Genomic DNA, 19,902 nt, shown 5'->3' on the forward strand with positions numbered 1-19,902 from the left:
ACAACAACTACGCCTTCATCCCAAAACAATTGGGGTCGGCGATATGAACCACCAAAGAAAATCAATATGGGTCTTCCACATGAATCCTTCTCCTCCATTCATTTCTATCCAATGCCATGTCCTCGGTGAGGTTTAAAGCATTCATATCCTTTCCTATCATCTCCATCCATGTCTTCTTAGGCCTACCCCGACCTCTTTTAACTAATATATTTTCCCATTTCTCCATCCTTCTAACTGGAGCATCATTAGGCCTTCGTCGAATATGTCCAAACCACCGTAAACGATTCTCTCTCATCTTATTTTCAATGGGTGCAACGCCTACCTTCTTACGTATCTCCTCGTTCCGAATCTTATCTTTTATTGTATTTCCACACACCCATCTCAGCATACGCATCTCAGCTACACTCATTTTTTGAATATGATGTCTCTTGGCAGCTCAACATTCCGTACTATATAGTAAAGCGGGCCTAATAGTCGTCCTATAAAACTTTTTCTTCAACCGCAATGGCATTCTACAATCGCACAACACTCCAGTTGCACTCTTCCATTTCATCCACCCAACCTTTATCCTATGATTTACATCTCCATCAATTTCTCCATACTTTTGAATGATAGATCCCAAATATTTGAAAGAATCATCCACCGGTATTTCGTGCTCACCAAGCTTCAGTACACTTCCATCACTACTTCGTTGCTTACTAAATCGACATTCCATGTATTCTGTCTTACTCTTACTCAACTTAAAACCTCTTGCTTTCAATGTCTGTCTCCATAATTCTAACTTAGCATTAACCCCAACTCTAGACTCATCAATCAAAACAATATCATCAGCAAACAACATACACCACGACACATTTTCTTGAATTGATCTCGTAAGCTCATTCATCACTATAGCAAATAGGAAATGGCTTAAAGCAGATCCTTGATGTAACCCAACCGTAATAGGAAAATTGGTTGTCACCCCTCCACAAGTGCGGACATTGGTTACTACTCCTTCATACATATCTTTAATTATACTAATATCTTTAGTGAGAAACCGCCCTTGGAACAAATTGTTTCAATGAAAATACATGGCCGAAACAACGTGTAGATAGGTCTAATTCAAGCAATTTAGAAGCCAGTTTCAACTAAAAACCTGTAGGTCACATCCATTGGCTTATTTGGACTAACAAAATCAAAATTAACAAAAATAGAAAATGGAGTTTGCAATTGCTAAGTTGTTTGTACATAGAAACGGTTGTGTCAAAATTTGACACTATATGTTTTTAAAAGGAATCATATTTCACGAATTTGTCGAAGTTACAAAGGAAAGCTTGTTACGGAAGTAAAACTTCTGCCAATGGAGGGCTGCGATGTCCAAAAGACAGTAAAATACAAGAAAATAATCTTGCAGCTTAACACATCCCAGGTTGAGCTCTGCTTTAAACAAAGGAATGTTCGGGCTAGACTTGAGTCAGACCTGGGTGGGTCCAAGCTCAAGTCCAAATCTAAGGTATTTGTGTTGGATCCGAGTCTGGGTTTGTCTGGATCCCACTTGGAGATGATCAGACCGAGTCAAATCTTAAATTTCTAAGATTTGTTTACTTTGAAAAGTTATAAATTTTAACTGATACTCAGGTAGGTCCGATCCAGTCTGATATGAAAACTTTTGAACGAAACTCACGTTTAGATTCGGATCCTACTGTTATGACTCGGTTAGGTAATCAAACCTGCATCACTAAGTCCGAGCCAAATCCTATAAAATCTGATCCGGGTCAAAACCGTATCATACCCGACCCATGTACACCCTAGAGATAGTTCCATGAGGGCCTCATTTCATGTCGATAATAAATTATTATTTTTTTAGTGCTTATCAGATCAGAGCAAGCACTGAACTGCCAATGCTTGCTATGATGCCGTTCATGCATGCCAAAAATACCATAGAGGAGGAACTATTTTTTTCAGCCGTTCATTTTGAAAACCTTATATGCCATTTATCCATATCATCAACGGCTCTGAAAAAAAAATGTAGGACCCATCTACAAGGCTTAGAATTAGGAGTGTCAATGGGTCCGGTTTACCTAGACCTGACCCGAACCAAACCCCATACGGTCCGGGTATGGTGATAAATAAGAAGACCCATTTAAGACTCAGGTTCGGACCCAAAGGTTCGATTAATACATGGACCGGGTATAGTTTGTGAAATTTTATACCAAACCCGGACCCGACCCAAGTTCTGATTAAGACCCACAAATTTTCAATGTAAAAATGATAAAAAATATAGTTTTTTCGGGTATGGCTCGGGTCTGGTTCATGTAGTTCTTATCGGGTCTGGGTATGGTTTTTCTTATGGTGGGTCGGATTAAACCCGGATCCAGACCCGATACCGTACCCAATAATAGTAGCCAAAGTCTGGTTCAACCTGAGTCCGAATCAAACCCGACCGTTGACACCCTTACTTAGGATCCATCCATATCCATGATATTTTAGATGCCGTCCATTAAAAGCAAGCACTGACGGTACCTGATACGCACTCATTGTTTTTGCCTTTACGAGTGCTCTTAGGTCTTACCTCAAACAGGAAAAGTTGGTAGCATTCAAGTAAAGTAGGTTAAGAGAATTGGATCCGATCAGATCTGGAACAGCCCAAAATTACCAAACTTCATATATGATCCCACCCATTTGCATCCTTATCATTATCTGGCAGGCTTTCTGTTGGTAAAGCCTTTGAGGTTTCCTGCTCATTTCCGAGTACACTCAACTTTGACCTTATAGTAAGGGATGCTCTCCCTAGGTTTTGAACTCATGATATTCCATAAACTTGGTAGCGTTCACAAATCATCTATTTCAGATGAGCCTAGCCCTTGTATCAATGGGTCCTGTTTGGTTTGTACATAGGTGGGACCAAACCCAGATATGATCTAAAATGTTAGTACCGGGTTTGGACCTGAGCCAAATTGAACCCATTACAAGAGAAAACATACACGGATCCAGAGATTACATGAACCAGACTCAGACCATACCTGATAAAATAATAAATTTTAACCTCCTTACATTGAAAAACTATAGATCTTAAGTCCGAACTCGGGTCTAACCCGAATATAGTATGAAAATTTACAAACACACCCAGCTCCATATATTAATCGGACCTTTTGAATTCTAAATGGACCTCCTTGTTTATCACATAGTTGTGTTCAATATGGTTTGTTTGCTAAGGATCATGTTTTTCTGAAGTAAAAATGTGATCTTTTGACTTGTGAAATTTTGTGACATTGTGAACCGTTGATTTTTGACCTCTTTAAAAACCTAATTACTTGTCATAATCACGTGATTCAAAACAAGTTTCCTTCTAAGCAAACCATGTATAGATCACATCCTTAACATTTAATCTACAAAAAAATGAAAAATTTTGAAGAAAAAAGTGATTTCCTTACCTTCATTAGTAGCAAATATTTTACCCTATATATAAATAAATATAAATATATATTCTCTTTTGTGGAGAAATGGAAAAATATATTAGTTAAAAGAGGTCGGGATAGGCCTAAGAAGACATGAATGGAAGTGATAGGAAAGGATATGACTGCTTTGAACTTCACCAAGGACACGGCATTGGATAGAAATGAATGGAGGAGAAGGATTCATGTGGAAGACCCAGAATGATTTTCTTTGTTGGTTTATATCGCCGACCCCAATTGTTTTGGGATGAAGGCATAGTTGTTGTTGTTGTATTTTCTTTTGTGGTGCGTTACCTTACCCTAATTTTGGTTTTGTTGATAAGATTCGTTATCCTGCACTTAACCCATTCAAATCCTCTGCCAGAAACTGTTATGGTCTATCATGAGAATGAGCTGCACAAGGTTGGCCCAACAGGACACAGTTAGTGAATACTTTCAAGTAGCTAAACTCAAAATATTTACTGAACATAAGGGCCTAAATATTCAAAACTTGAAATAACATAAAATTGTTCAATTTCTAGTTTATGATCTTATTATATTTCATTTTGACAATTTTAATAATTTATTACTTTTTTCATCATTTCACATGGCACTTCCTGCTTTCTATGAAACGATTTGGGTTCAGGTCAAACCCAACCCATTGACACCCACATGAGATGAGTGAGTGACAATTGTAGCTTGTTAACACCTCCTCCCAACAAGGAGGAACAACGGCACAACCATAGTGACAGACGTTTTAAAAGGCAATTGGATTTTTTTTTTATAAATCTGGCATTTTTTTGGCAAAATCTCGACAATAAAAAAATTAAATTTAATTAAATTTATTTTTATAATAAAATATTAATACAAATGTTTAAAAATAAAAATACACATTTTTTCATGATAAATAGCCATTTAAAACATAAATATCACATTTAAATCGCGGTATTTATGGTTTTTCATAAAGCTCGCGAGATTTTGAAAATGTCACGAGAAATTGCTATTTTAAACTTTCAGGCAATTTCTCACGATATTAACAACAACAATAACTACGCCTTCATCTCAAAACAATTGGGATCGGCGATATGAATCAACAAAGAAAATCATTCCGGGTCTTCCACATGAATCCTTCTCCTTCGTTCTTTTCTATTTTCTCACGATATTAATATTTTCATAAATCTTACGATATTTGTCACGTCACTATGGGCACAACCACAACCATGTCTCACCGTGGGTGGGTCCGCATCAAGTACTATCACATGGCACAAAATTTGTACATTAATCACCTGATCGTCCTCCATCAGGCTTTGGGCCCTGCCCTCACAACTGACAAGCCTGCACAAATATTTGTGCAATCATATTACATCTTATCTTTTCACCCTCACCGTAGGGTGTCTCGAGATCCATCCCACCCGATTAAATGCCCCACTTGACTACTATCCTCCCTCATGTTCTTGTTAAAAATTACAATGCAATCCCTTTTTGGGAAACTATTTGAAAGAAAAGGATTCAAATCCTGGGAAAATTTTATGCCAACACCCCACGGCACCTATTACAATTTGGCTTAAATTTATTTATTTTCCTTTGTATTCTTCATTATTTAGTTCTTTCTTGCTCCTATGTTTCAGGTCTTAATTTATTATTTGTAATTGCAGAATGGAGATAGGACCGCAATCTCTTGGAGTTCAAATTTTTTGTTGCCAATGTGATGATAATGAAGATTCGTGAAAAATAGGTCAAGAATATCAAAAAACAAAAATTATATTAAAAAATAAATGGAAAATCTAAGTGACCGGATTTTAATGAACCAATACAATTTTAATTTTAAAGAGAAAAAGGATGGCTTAGTAATTAGAGATCATCTAACTTATTCAATTAATAGATGGTTTGTTTTGGATACTGTTCATCATGAAGGTACAGTTCCATGCCAAAAGCCTTCTTACTAAGGGTGTCAATAGGTTGGGTTTAACCCTGTCCTGATCCATACAAAAGGCTATAAGGTCAGGTTTTGGTGATAAACAAAGAGGTCGGATGAGAATCAGGGTCAAACTCAAAGGCTCCAATTAATACATGGAGCCGAGTATGATTTGTGAAATTTCATACCAGATCCATACTCAACCCGAGTTTCTAATAAGATCTATATTTTTTAATGCAAAAAAAGATAAAAATGTTATTTTATTGAGTATGGTGCATGTCTGGTTCATGCAATCCTTATAGGATTGCGATATGGTTTTTTCTTATTCCAGCACATGAAATCAAATCCGAGTTTGGTTTTCGCCTAAGTCCGAACCAAACTTGACCCATTGGCACCCCTCCTTACACATTTGTTGAGCGAGACTGGTGCTAAAGCAAAAAGAGAAAACAAAAAATGAACCTAAGCAAGTTTATCAAGAAATCATGAGACATGGGAGCTCATTGTAAATACAAAAGTAGTAAGTCGTTTTTTGCAAATAAAATTAAATAAAGGGTTCACATCTAACTTATACTTTTAATATGCCAAAAAATTTAAAAAAATGGTTAAAAAAAGATCTCCTTGCCGTCACCTTCACGAGACGTGTCCATGAACCCCAAAAGTCAAATACGCACAAACAAGTCTTTTCTTGTAACCAAAGTCATGAATGAAAAAGACTTCTGCATCAATCACCACACGACTTTTCAATCGTTTTCCTTGAGACTTTCTCTCACAAGATCTTTCTCTTAAGATCACTCCTCCACTGGCCATAGCATCAGCCATCAGCCACCAGCCATCAGCCACCAGCCACCAATGTCTAGCTCTGCCCCCAAAAGGTGGAGCCCTGAACTCAACCTCAACACCAACTATGGCTACATTAGCAGGATGATGCTTGCAGCACTTGTGTGCCTCTTCATTGTGATCCTCCTTGTGTTCTTCTTACATGTCTATGCTAAATGGTTCATGAGGAGGAGAAGAAGAGAGCACGATGCCATCCTTGCAGTATGGAATGCACCAGTTGCACCGGAAAGCCTCCATGTGTTCTCCCATGACACACCAACCGACACCACCATGGCCAAAACTGGTTTGGATGATTCAATACTGGCTTTGATCCCTGTATTTGTGTATAGGCACAGTGAAGACAAGGGTGTATTGGAGTGTTCAATTTGCCTCAGTCTCTTTGAAGAGGAAGAGCAGGCCAAGATGTTGCCAGGATGCCGGCATTGCTTCCATGCGCAGTGCATTGATTCTTGGCTGCAGTTGCACTCAACTTGCCCTGTTTGCAGAGCCAGCGTTGTGGTTGATGAGCAATGCAAGGGAGGTGAGGTGAAGATTAAGTTGGATCCACCAATTGGATCTGGGAACAGTGCAGAGGAGGTACCAATATCGGTTTCCGAGTTAGCTGCAGGATCAGGAGCCGGAGATGCGAGCGAGGTCGAGGCTCAGGTGGGTGAGCCCGGTGCAGTTTCGTGCTCCTCTGTTCTAGTTGAGTTTGCTGTGGACATGAGAACTGGTTTGAGATCCGAAGAGGGGTCCAGTTCTTTGGGGGTTGGCACTGGTTGCTCGTTTGGTTCGTTGAAGAGAATGCTTAGTAGGAACAGATCAGATCGAAAGGCATTGAGTTCGAGTCGGACTAATTGTGAGGAGGAAGTAGAGAAGGTATGAGTTGGTGCATACCCTTTTTGTGTCTACTGCTAGTGATACATTTTTTTTATACAATTAGGGAATATAGTGCTCTACTCTTCTTTGTATACGAGGAAGTTTTTTGAGGATTAAGCACCGGCTTTCATGAACTTTTCTTTTTATGATGATACGAAAGACTGGGACCTAGTCTCGCTGGACTTAGCCTGCTGGACGTATAGTTGTCATCCTGGTAGATAGCTTAAAACTCCGTGGGCACCTCCTAGGTGACTCATGGGAATGAAACCTCGACCCCTATTAGGGGTGTGGGTTTAGTTTGTACCCAGGTAGAACCAAACTCAGACCTAATTTCAGATGATGGTACCGGGCTCAGACCCGGGTCTAATCAGGTTCACTATAAGAGAAACCATACCCGGATTCCATAAACCGGATTCGTACCATACCCGGTAAAGTAATATTTTTTATCTTTTTTAGATTGAAAAATTATGGATATTAGTTGGAACTCTCGGGTCGGGCCCCCGAATCTTGTATGAAATTTCACAAACCATACATGACCCGAACCCTTCAGGTCCGACCCAGCTTCTAATCGGAGCTTCTTGTTTATCACTGTACCCTGACCCTATAGGGTATGGTAAGGGTCGGGTCTGGGTCAAACACAACCCGTTGACACCTCTATCCCCACCCCCACTCACCCTACGAAGAACCCCATTCGAGTGAACCCTTTTTCTTCAATACGAGAGAAAGAGAGAGAGTAGGGGTGGCAAAACCTGACATGACCCACCAACCTGACCCGCCAACCCGCCTCTTAGGCGGGTTCGGGTTGGGCAAAAACGAACCTGTTTAATAAACGGGTCGACCTGCCTAACCCGTTTATTAAACGGGTCGGGTTCGTGTTAGGGGTATGCCAACCAGCCAACCCGGCTGACCCGTTTCATAAATGGGTTAGGCGGGCGGTTCAACCCGCAAACCTGCCAACCCGTCCCACCGACCCGCAAACCCGACCCGCCAACCTGACCCGCTAACCTGCCAACCCGTTTACCCGACCCAACCAGTTTATTAAGCGGGTTGGCGGGTCGTGTCGAGTTACCCGTTTAATAAACAGGTCGGGTTCGGGTTTGCCACAGCCGACCCATTTAATAAACGGGTCGGGTTCGTGTTGAGGTATATATGCTGACCCATCAACCCGACCCGATTGTCACCCCTAAGAGAGAGAGAAAGAAAGAATCTTTGGTGGGACCCACATTTCTTGGAGTGCCAATGTCAAATAGGTCAGGCATGACGGTCAGATTTTCATTTCTCTAGTAGCCAGTCTGAGGCTGGCTCGGTTAGGTCTGTTTGAAGAAATAGGCCTGAGTCTTCCAACCTTTTATAATCTCAAGGTTGGGAAGTCCCAATCACCAAGTTATGAACAAGTTGCTTCTAGAGAAAGCCCCCAAGAAGGTTCCATAATAATGTGAAGTCATTCTACCTTCAAAATTTCTATACAAGAGACATGAAAAAGATGGTGCCGGAAATTGATAGGACATATTGACTTCTGTCCATGGTTTGAGGGCATTGGTCCACCCCCAAAAATCAGCAGAATGCCTTCACCATGTTGGGTACCCACAGACCTTCTCAAGAGAATCTTAAACAGTAGAGGTTTTGGAAGACTCCCACTAGATCCATTTACATGATAAATCAGATCTTCAAAAGCTTTTCTCAATTAATCTCCAACTTTAGGTCTGAAAGTAAAAACTAATCTACAAGTTTTTGCTTTCAATTTCATGTGAAAAACAGACAATTAATGCTGTCAATCAATAGACCTCCTAAACTGTCTGATTCAAAGAAGTTTTGTGCTGCAAACGCCAAAGCATTATTGCAGACCTGAGTTCACCAGGCAGTAAACAGTGTCACATGTCACCGATTTTTTGAAAAATTTTGTGAAAAAAACATGCGAAATTAAGTTGCCATTTTAAGCATTAATTTCTCGCGAGATTTTTAAAATATCACAAAAAAAATTGTTAAAATGTAAATATTGAATTTTGATCATGATATTTAAGTTCTTAACTGCTATTTTTCATAAAAAAACCATGTGATCTCATTTTGTATAGATTTTTTGTTTTTATTTCTTCATAAAAGGTATTTTATTTTTTTAATTCATTTATTATTGCAGATATATATCTTGCCAAAAAGGTGCAAGAAATAGGAAGATTTTTTATTTCTTACAATATTTTGGGCTGCTAGTATTTGCCATTTTAAACGCTTTCTCAAAATGGCAGTAAGTCATCTTAGCCAGTGTTGTCAGATTCAGTTCAGGAGGTGAACCGGTTTTCTGAAAGATTCAAAAAATCAGCCTGAATCGAATCAAATTAATTAATTCGAATTGGACCATTTAAAAATGTGTTCTTATTCAAAAATAAAAATCATGAAATAAAAAAAAAAACTGCAAAAGATGGCAACTATGACTTATTAAAAATATAGAAAATATAAGAATAATAAGAAAAAAGTTAAAATTAGTTTTTAGTGTAACTATCATGATATCTTAAAATAAGTGATATATTGAAAAATATTAAGATATTTTTGGGTTAGGCGCTTAGGACACTTTAAAAAATATGCAATAAAGTTGCTATATTTTTTCAAAATATTGTCAATATTTCTTACATAGGCTTCAAATGAAATAATCATCAAAAATTAAAAATAATCAACCGATTTAAGACGTATCAACTCAATCTGAACAGACAACCGATTCATGCAAAATTCGGCCGAATTTTTTAACCCCCTAAATTGACCTGTGTATCGAAACAGCTGTATGGGGTTGATTCGATTCACATCGGCCATTTCAGGTCGATTGGATTCGGTCCAAACAACATTGATCACAGCAAAAATGCTGCACCATAAGCCACATGAACTCCATAGCCAACAAAAGGATCATTGAGGTTGATACATATGAGGACACAAGATTGTACCCTGTTGTTTGTAAGTTGGTACAACCTCATGGTTGTAGATCCACAACCCGCCGGTAAAAGTAAGAAATATAATAGATCAATGATGGGGTTATCTAAATCAAAGAGATCCACAAAGATCTACCCTACAAACTGCTGCAACTTGGGACGTGTATGGGTATGAAGTGGTTCCAATCTAGGCGTCACTGAATCTTACCCAATTGGGAATCTTAACTAATTGGATTAAGATTAGGATTTGGATGGAAAAATGTAATGCCAATTATGGATCTGACTAGCAAATTGGATATGTTTCATGTGGAGTAGGGGTAGTTGCACGTATCCCTACCTTCAGGCTTCAGCCTACCATGCTTTTTGAAGTTGTGTGCGTTTCAAATTTGACCATTAAGATATGTTCTACATACTTGATTTTATAGGAATGATCTTTTCGATTGTCTGACATGTGGGTAGGTTTTTATAAGGTTTGAAAGTCAATGATCTACAATTTTCATAAATATTCAATATGAAACATTCACATTTTTTCATAAAAAAATATGATCAAAAGTGTCGTTTCTAACAAATCGACCAGGCCTAGCTGTTATACCAACCTGGTGAAAATTGGATTTCTGAAAAGAGATTTCAAGCCTAGAGGCATGTTCTTAAGATCGCTATCTTTAGAACTTCAATCGCCCCACTCCGGGAAGACCGAAGATGCGAAAAGGGGTTTGATGCGACTGAGTTCCCAGGATACAACTAGGCTTGAACCTCCAGAGAGTCACTGCTTCGCAAGGACAGATGATCTCTACCACACTTGTACTCTGCAAGCCAAATTGAGAAGAAGGAAGAAGAAGATTTTGGAGAGTCGTAAAATTCTTGTCATCTCAAAAGACGAAAATAGAAGATATTTATAGACTTTTAGAGAGGCCAAAAACGTTTTGCGATAAATGAGATTAATGGCAATAAATCTGACGGTTTGAAAATAGGACGAAAAAGTACCTGAACGGTCACCCACCTTTGACTGTCAATCAAAGGCCTCCAAAACCGCCCATAAGTCACAATGCAACATTAACTCGATATGCATGCAACTTAAAGCTTTTCAAACGGCCAGATAACTCAAACCGAAAAGCAAAACGGATATTTACACCTCGCACCGCTGCGAGCGTGCGAAGTGCGCCATCAAAACGCCACATTGCGCCTCAAACGCCCTTGCGCCCTTGCGCGCACACGCGCGCGCGTGTGCGCGAACGGCGCATCCATTGCTGCACGATGCGCAGCAACGTCCGCAATCCACCTAAAGAATCAAGGCTTATCAAAGTAAAGAATAGATAACAAGCTCTCTATTTAAACTTCTTGAAAAACTTTTCTCTCTTAGATATGGGACTAAACTTTTTCAAAACTCTTTTGGTAGTAATCATTAATATTTTAAAACTTTCCTAACACTAGCATATATACAGAGTAAGATTTGTGAAACACTATGGAAACCCTTGTTTGCACATGGTAGGCAACCTACTCCCCACTCATTTCATATGTATTTGGATTTGGATTATCAGTGGGGCATAAAACTCATGCATTTCCCCATATGCCCCACAAATTTTAAAATTCATCCGATATCCAATTTAACAAGTTTCGGATCTCCTGATTTTCGCGTGTTACATCACAACACTCTCTTGATCTCGCTAAATATCACTAAAATAAAAGTTGCATGATATTTATGCAAAACTCATGAATTTTGCACAATATATGATGAAAAAATGACTTACATTCCAACAAAGTAGATTCACATAATGAACCCGTGCATCTTCTCTGCCTCACAACCCCGTGCAAAAATCCTTTTCTTGCAAATTTCTTCAAGAGTTTTGCATGAGTGGTTGTGAAAGTCTATTTTTGATGTAGAATTCATAAAAAGTTTGAGAAATTTATAGACTTTCGCATGCTTTCAACTTTAAGTGATGTGAGATTCCATTTAGCATAAGAATTTACCTGTATATATAAGCATTTAGAGTGTGAACTTTGTTAAGATTTTTGCATTAGTGGTTGTAAAATTAGTGAAATGTTTATAAAATTCTTGAAAGGTTTGAGAAAATCGCAAAGTTTTGCATGAGGTGATACAAAATTTCTTTTCAACGTAAGAATTTTGCAAGCATTAAAAGTGACATTTCGATTCTTAAACCTTTTATGTACAACCCAAAGCTATTTTTGCATAACCTAGGGTTCTTGTATTCCCCAAACCTCTTCCTTCCCAATAAAAATTTTGGAAAATATTTTTAGCAAACTATACATCGGTAGCATTTCATCGGTGACTATTTCAGCCAATCCTTCAAGTTTTTTCGGTAAGATAATTTTTCATGAGTGAATCAGGTGTGAATATATGTTTAAGTGACAGTTAAAGAAAAGAGAAAGGAGGTACACATATATTTTATGAGAAAGACCTCACAAAGTCACATAAAATATATGCAATCCATCATTTGTAAGTACCAAAGTCCTCATAAAATATATCATGTCACTACAAATATAATTTTTATATGCGGCTTTCCTAAGAAATTTGTGAATTTTTCTATATATCTCAAATAATAGTGATGAATACAATGCAAATTTCCTTCATATTTACAAATTTTTGTACGAGTAAGTATAAAAGCAAAGCTAGAGTTTCATATAAACTAGGATTTTTGTAGTCTCAGGGAGAAATTATGACTATTTTTTCAAAGCCAAGCATCGATTTTGAGAAGATCGGTGACACTTTTTTGACAAAAAATCATTGATGTTGAGTTTTTCTAGTAAGCGCATCTTATGGTATGGGTTGGATAGAAAATAAAAGTTCGCAAGTTGTTCGTTAGTGCTTCAGTTAATCATTTGAAAACTCGTTCTCATTATAGAGAACGTGAACAATGATAATGGGAGGTATATGGCTTTAATAAACTGTGATAGCTGGATAGCTGTGTTTGATGATGATGATGTAGAATTGATGATATACTATATTTTCTTTTAATAAATACAGAGTCGACGTATCTCATAGTAAATGTTCGATCACATGATATGGGTAGGATAGAAAAAATTAAGAAAACAACACAAAGTGTATGCTTAACGATGATATACTATGTTTTCTCTACATCAACATGCAATGATATACAACATTATTGAGGCCCAAGGGATGAAGGTACCTTTGTACATACTCTATTTTCTTCTCATAAAAGAGGTATTGAGAAAAAACATTTATGTGAAAGAATGAAATAAATACAATGTATGAACGATTTCATTTTGTAAAAGAATATAATAAATACAATGTATTATCATTCACCCATTTTGTGAAAGAATGACATGATATAATATAACAACGACTTCATTTTGGAAAAAAATAAAATGAACGCAATGTATGAGTAACTTCATTTTGTAAAAGAATCAATCATTCTGTAAAAATTGTAATGAATGCAATGTATGAGTAACTTCATTTTGTAAAAGAATAAAATGAATGCAATATATGAGTGACTTCATTTCGTTAAAAAATAAAATAAATACAATGTATGGGCAACTTCATTTTGTGAAAAGTGACCAATATTTGAGATGATAAAAAATGAGAAAAGGAAAGAAAAGTTAAGCTACTAAAGCCAACCTAGTGGGGGATACATGAGGGCTCTCTAAATAAGAAGGAAGATAAGAAGAAGAAAGGAAAAGGTGGGACAACCCTTACTTTCCAAACTGGTAAGGCAATGCTCCCTCATCTATTTTCTACTTATCTTTTGGCTTAATTGTTTCCATTTTATAAATTTAAGTTCAACATGATTTTTTTTTATTTAATTATATTTTTTGCAACTTAGTTAGGCTAACTAGGATTGGCTAGAGAGAGTCTTTAATTGGGCTAACCAACCATCTTTCTAATTTGGTTTTGACTGATAGTTATAATCCAGTTTTGACAGTAAGAGAGTGTATATGAGATATAAGTTAAATTTGTCATTTTGGATTAGATGTAAACCCAACCAGAGCCCACTCACTATATAAAGTGGCTTGATGACCTATTTTAAAATTTATGCAAGAATTAAAATTGGTTTTCTCTCTTTCTCCTCCTCTGCCCCTCTTTATCTCTTAATGTTTTTTCTCCTCTTTGAACAATCAACCATGAGTATGCTGGTCCCTCTCTCCCCCTATGATCTCTTCTTGTCCACGTAAAGACTAGGTCCCCAAGGACTAGCCGTTAACCTCCTTCAAAGAGCCCAAGCCATCAGCGCTTCCAGATCAGGCAATCTAGCTTCCTGCTATGAGATCTACCATTGTTGTGTCATAGATCATCTGTCTAACTTATAGAATGTGAGAATGACTTTTCAGGTCTGCATGTGAGTTGTAAGTGAACCTCTGCACCTACCCAAGACCTTATTGTAGCCTTGAACCATTCCAAAATCCAAAATACTAAAATCGCACTCTTCAAGAGCCTCACAGGTTTATTTTGCCTGTTCTAACCTCTTGACGCCCACTGCACCCTAACCCACGACCAGAGACCCATACCATACCATCTTTCACGTCTCTAGACCCATTTTAACCTTACCACAAGGTTCCATAGTCGTTTGACCTATTTTCACATCAAAGCATGAAGCCACACCATTACTCATACACCTGATTAGCCTGTTTAACTTATTCATTCTCTCAATCCCTGAACCGCCAAAATGAGGACCCTAAGGCCTCTACCTCACCATATCTAGCGAGGTGCTGGTCCTAAGACCCCTCACCTGCAGGTCGTAAGCACTTTATCTAGTAGGTTCGATCCATTGAAAACCACATGCATCCTTTTGGAGTACCTGTTCTCCGCTCGGCCCGGTATCCCGTCCAATCCTTCTTCCCAAGCGAATCTGGTTCAACCTGCCTTAAGTGGTGAGATTTTTGAGGTCACCACAAACTACCCTCCCTGGGTTTACCGGATTCTGATGATGCACCTCTTCCTTTCTTCCTCCTTTTGTGAGGGATCTCAGGCAAAAGCAAAAAAAATGTCATCGGCCACCACCCTCCAATGACAGATTCCACCGGTTACCGATCACCAAAAACAAAAACAAGTAAGATTGTTTGTTTTTTTTTTTTCTGTACCCTGAGAAGCAAGTTACGTTTTTCCAATCTGAGTGGCTGGTCGTAGTTTTCGACGACCATATCCAAACAAAAAAACAATACTTACCTTTTTGTTGTCTTTTCATTGGTGGTTGAATACACACACACAGTGGCTTAACTTCAAGTGGTGGCTGAGCCTACGCACACTATGTTATCCTTGCTCTGATACCATTGTTGGGTTTTTTCGATTAGAGTGTGCACAGTGATGGATGATAACCAAAGAGACATAGGAGCGAAGAATGAAATTGGAAAATGACTTGTGTCAAAAGGGATCTCCATTTTTGGAATGTTTTTCATATGCGTAGGTGCTAGGTTAAATAGCTTCCCTTGGTGTAACTATTTTCAATCCAGCCTTAAATGTCATTTATCTCAAACTTTTTGGGTATCCTATGAGTTATGGGCTCACCATTCTTTTTGTGACTCAAACTTTTTGGGTATCCAAATTCAGTATCCGAAAAAGGAAAATGATTGGCTCGTTGACGCCATCGTAGCATCCCGTATCTATAGCTAAACATGTAAACACTTGTATGCCCATAAAATGAGTCATACTCATGAAAGCCTACTAAGTCTACACTAGAACACATGGTGAGTATACAAAGTTAGTACAAGTAGCACATTAATGATGACATAATTCATTTAATCAGATATCTATAATATACATCAATTATAGTAAACATATGTTATATATTTCAATCAGAAAAATATAATACATTCATTTGCAAAGTAACAAAGTAGGTGTGATGTGTCATTAAGTAACATGCTTAACCAATTCAATCATAATCTTATGTCAGGGTCCATACTTGATAATAACATGAAACCTCAAGGACACATGCAGTACATCATACTAAACCTTCTATCATAATCAATATGATTAATCACAAAAATACATCCTTAATCTGGTATATTAGAATTTACTTTTAGTATTTATCCATAGAGATTCACCATATCTTGAAAACAAGTTTTACTGAGGATCACCTGGTCTTGGAAATATACAATCTCATGAAGAGTTTTCGCTCTAATCGGATTATCTGGTTTTGGATAATGCACTTCTTTATAGGGATTACCGTCATAGCATGTTTCCTAATAATGAACAATGCACCTTCTCATAGAGATTTAATGCCCTAGTCAATCACCCGATCTTGGTCATGCACACTCTTATAGAGATTTTCTTTGGAACAGTTCTTCAATGGTTCTATTACCATACATGCATAAACACAATTAACTGTTCACAGGGTCAATGACCACCAATTTAGGTACAAGCATATATACATTCAATTAACCAAATACAATATTATAAGCCACCAGTTTGGGATACCAAAACAAATGAATTCATATGACCATACACAAGGTCATAAGCCACCTATTTGGGTTCGATCAATGAGTCAATTTGATATCAAAAGAAACTGTCACATGTCTCATTTATATCATGATACAATTCAATCTTTTCATACATTCATTGCATCATCTAGTAGCATATTATAACATCACATTCATAATATTTATATGTTCATAAATTAAACCTCAAAGCATATGCACAAAAATATAAAATACGCATATTCGATACACTCATATACAATTCTAAACATGAGTATTTAATTCCAAACATACATATTTCATAATACAAAGCACCTAAACTTTAACACATGAGAATATATACTATATTTATAAAATCACGCATGCGAACATATATACTTATTTTATTTATAAAACAATGCATGCAAATATTTATTTTACTTAATTTAAGTCACACATTAGAATCACATAAATACCAGAGTTAGTGTAAATTTATCCTACTTTAACATGCATGCATTAGAATCACACAGTCATATGGGTTAGCATAGTTTTACTACCTCAAAGTACATGAAAGAACACCTGTAGAGATTTTCTGTAGTTCATGATAAAAGATGCGTTTGTTGTCAGATGAAAACATGGGCAAAGTTGTGCTAGTGCCTTGGTTTTCATGCCATTAGCATGAAAATGCATGCTCATGCATATGTCTCATCATAATGCATGCTTGATGTAGGAGGCAGTAAAACAAGCCTTGACGAGTGGTGGTGGATTCGACGGTGCAAGCGGTGGATTCAATGGTGCAAGTGGTGCGATTCTCAAGGTGGTAGCAAATGCAATGCTCATCCGATCTGACAACAGTAGTTTGCAGGAGATAATCACATGTGCGAAGCTCGGCTCGGGCCGAGCTGTGGTTCGACAAAGGTGGCAAGGAGGCATCCTCGAAAACTCTGATGACATTGGTAGCTACTGGCGGCACCAGAGCCACCGACAGAACCACCGAACCAAAGTGGTTTGGCCATAGTAGACCGATTTGGGCTGGGTTCGGTTGGTCTGAGCTAGGGTCAAACCGAAAATGGGGGGCAAGCTGCACACACATGAGAGGGGAAAAGAGAGGGGTGTCGACCCCTCTCATTTTGAGAGAGAGAGGGAGAGTCAAGGGTGATACATAGTGGGTGAGGAAAACATGAGAAGTGAGGGAGTGGTGAGTGAAAGAAGGGGAGTAGCTGAAAGAAAAAAGGGGGATAGGATGGGGTGATGGGCTGGTGGGTCATGGGCCTTGGGTTGGATTTGGAGAGACCCATTTGGGTCTCAACAGATCCAAATTCATTCTACAACCTAATTATATATATAGATTCATTTGGGTCACAAGTGGACCCACATCCTTTTTATTTTGATGAAATCCATTTGGGTCTCAAATGAATCAAAAATCTTATTTTTTAGTGGAATCCATTTGGGTCTACAAATAGATCCAAAATCTCATTTTACTTAGTGGGTCTCCAAATGGATCCAAAATACTTCTTACCAAGTAGGATCCATTTGGGTCTCAAATGTATCCAAATCTTATTTATTTGAGTATGATCCATTTGGGTCTTGAAATAGATCCAAATATCTTCTATATCCAGTTTAAATCTTAGTATGGTTCTAAACCCTACCCAAACCCATTTTGGTTAACCCGAATCATTCAGAGATCCAAATCTTAATAACTTAAGATCTAGATACCTTATACAACACCTCGTAATTCTCTAATTGAATGTCAAATAACTTAAATAAATATTGAAATATTATTGATAATTGCCTACTAATTTATCGATCGATAATGACTAACTAATTATAACAAGTGCCAAAAAAATCATTTTTTATTTCTTTTAAATCCCCAAAAATTTACCGGTATGGGTTTTAGGGAAGGTTCATTTGGGATAGGTTCCAATTGGGGTTTGGGTAAGCATTGAACCAAAAGTAAAGAGTGGTTGTTCCATGAACCAGACCCATATTAATTGCTTCATCTCGATCCAGTGTGGTAGTCCTTTGCTCCCACAAGTGACTTTCACATCCATCCACCACCATAGAGCTAACTCGTGAAAAGCAATAATGGCTACGAGGACTTTCGATGTTTTGGGATCTGCTTCTGCTTGAAGGTCTTCTCCATTGCAAGAATCCAGTTAAAAAATGTATTTAGACTACCTCATACTATGATCTCAAGAAGATCCAACTTATCACAATACTCAGCACCAATCCAATATTCTAACCATTGCTATGCAATTTTTTGTGGATGTTTGGATTTTAAGGCATGTGCATGTTTTGGGTGCTTGATTAAGGTTTGGGTTTGGTCTTGACTGAGTGTGCTAGCAGAAGTGAACACAACCCTACCAACGGTTTCGAATGGTTGTGCCATCGATTAGGGATCACCTTGGCCTGATACACTATATGGCTACTTTGCAACAATGCTCTGCCTTGGATTAGTCCCTTGAATGCTCCTGATTTGCATCACAATAAAAATATTGGTTGGCAGGGTTGGTGATACTTATGCTCATAGAACTCCAACCTATTTCGATTGTTTGTAATGTTGATGGAATTGTGGTGACCCCCAAATTTGCTCAATCGTTCTGTTCGATCACGAAGTAAGACTGGTTGTGGGTGGATGTGTTGTAGAATGAGGCGACCACATGGTCCGAGTAGCCATACAATGTGTGATCAAAGGACAATGGTTCTTGGGTTGATCACTAAGTGATTGATGAATCCAAAGGTTGTCTCTCAAATAAAATAGATGCGATAATCTCTTGTTCTGATACCACTTGATATAGAACCTATCTTAGATCAACAAAAAATCTAACCAACTACGAGATTATCTTGGAAAAAATCAAAAAATATGAAGAAAAATAAAAAAAATAACTAGAAATCAAGGAAATAACAAAGAATTAAAGTAAAACAAAAAATTAATTGAAATAAAGCTTGATAATTGATATCCAATCCCATTCAACTAATTAACTACAAAATCTCTCCGTTGTAAATAAATGGAATCTTGCTAATTCTAAATTAAACAAACTTTCTATTTTGCAAAATTTCTAAAAGGATAAAACTTATCTTAAAAGTATGGATCTAATATAATGATCCAAATAAAAAATATCAAATAAAAATTCTAAAATACAAATGGATCCTTCTGAACTCGGGTCTTCTCCTCCTCTCCTGCATCACACATTGAGATAGATTTTCACTTTGTTTGAAATCATGTGACCAATTCGATATGTTGCCTCTGCTAATCAGATCGCAGAAATTTTGACTAAACATCTGACAACAACTAGATTCCTTTGGCTCAAAGACAAGCTCAACGTTCGTGTAGCTTGAAAGGAGCTGTCAAGTGAATAAGATTACTACAAAGAATAAGGCTGGATCCAATACCAAAGGTAAGACTGATTCAGAAGAGAAACCGAATGCATCAAATTAGGAAAGTAAAGGTGGCACCAAGCAACTAACGCCCTCATAGAATGTAGGTGTTTATGATAAATATTCTAATGTAAAATGTTTCCATCCTATAGCAAAATCATTCCCTATCAATAAGGATGTGATCAAGGCATTTATCTATCCATTGATTAATAAACCAGATCTG

This window comes from Nuphar pumila, chromosome 4 (genome assembly GCF_984573655.1).
Source record: "Nuphar pumila chromosome 4, dmNupPumi1.hap1.1, whole genome shotgun sequence".
Lineage (NCBI taxonomy): Eukaryota > Viridiplantae > Streptophyta > Magnoliopsida > Nymphaeales > Nymphaeaceae > Nuphar > Nuphar pumila.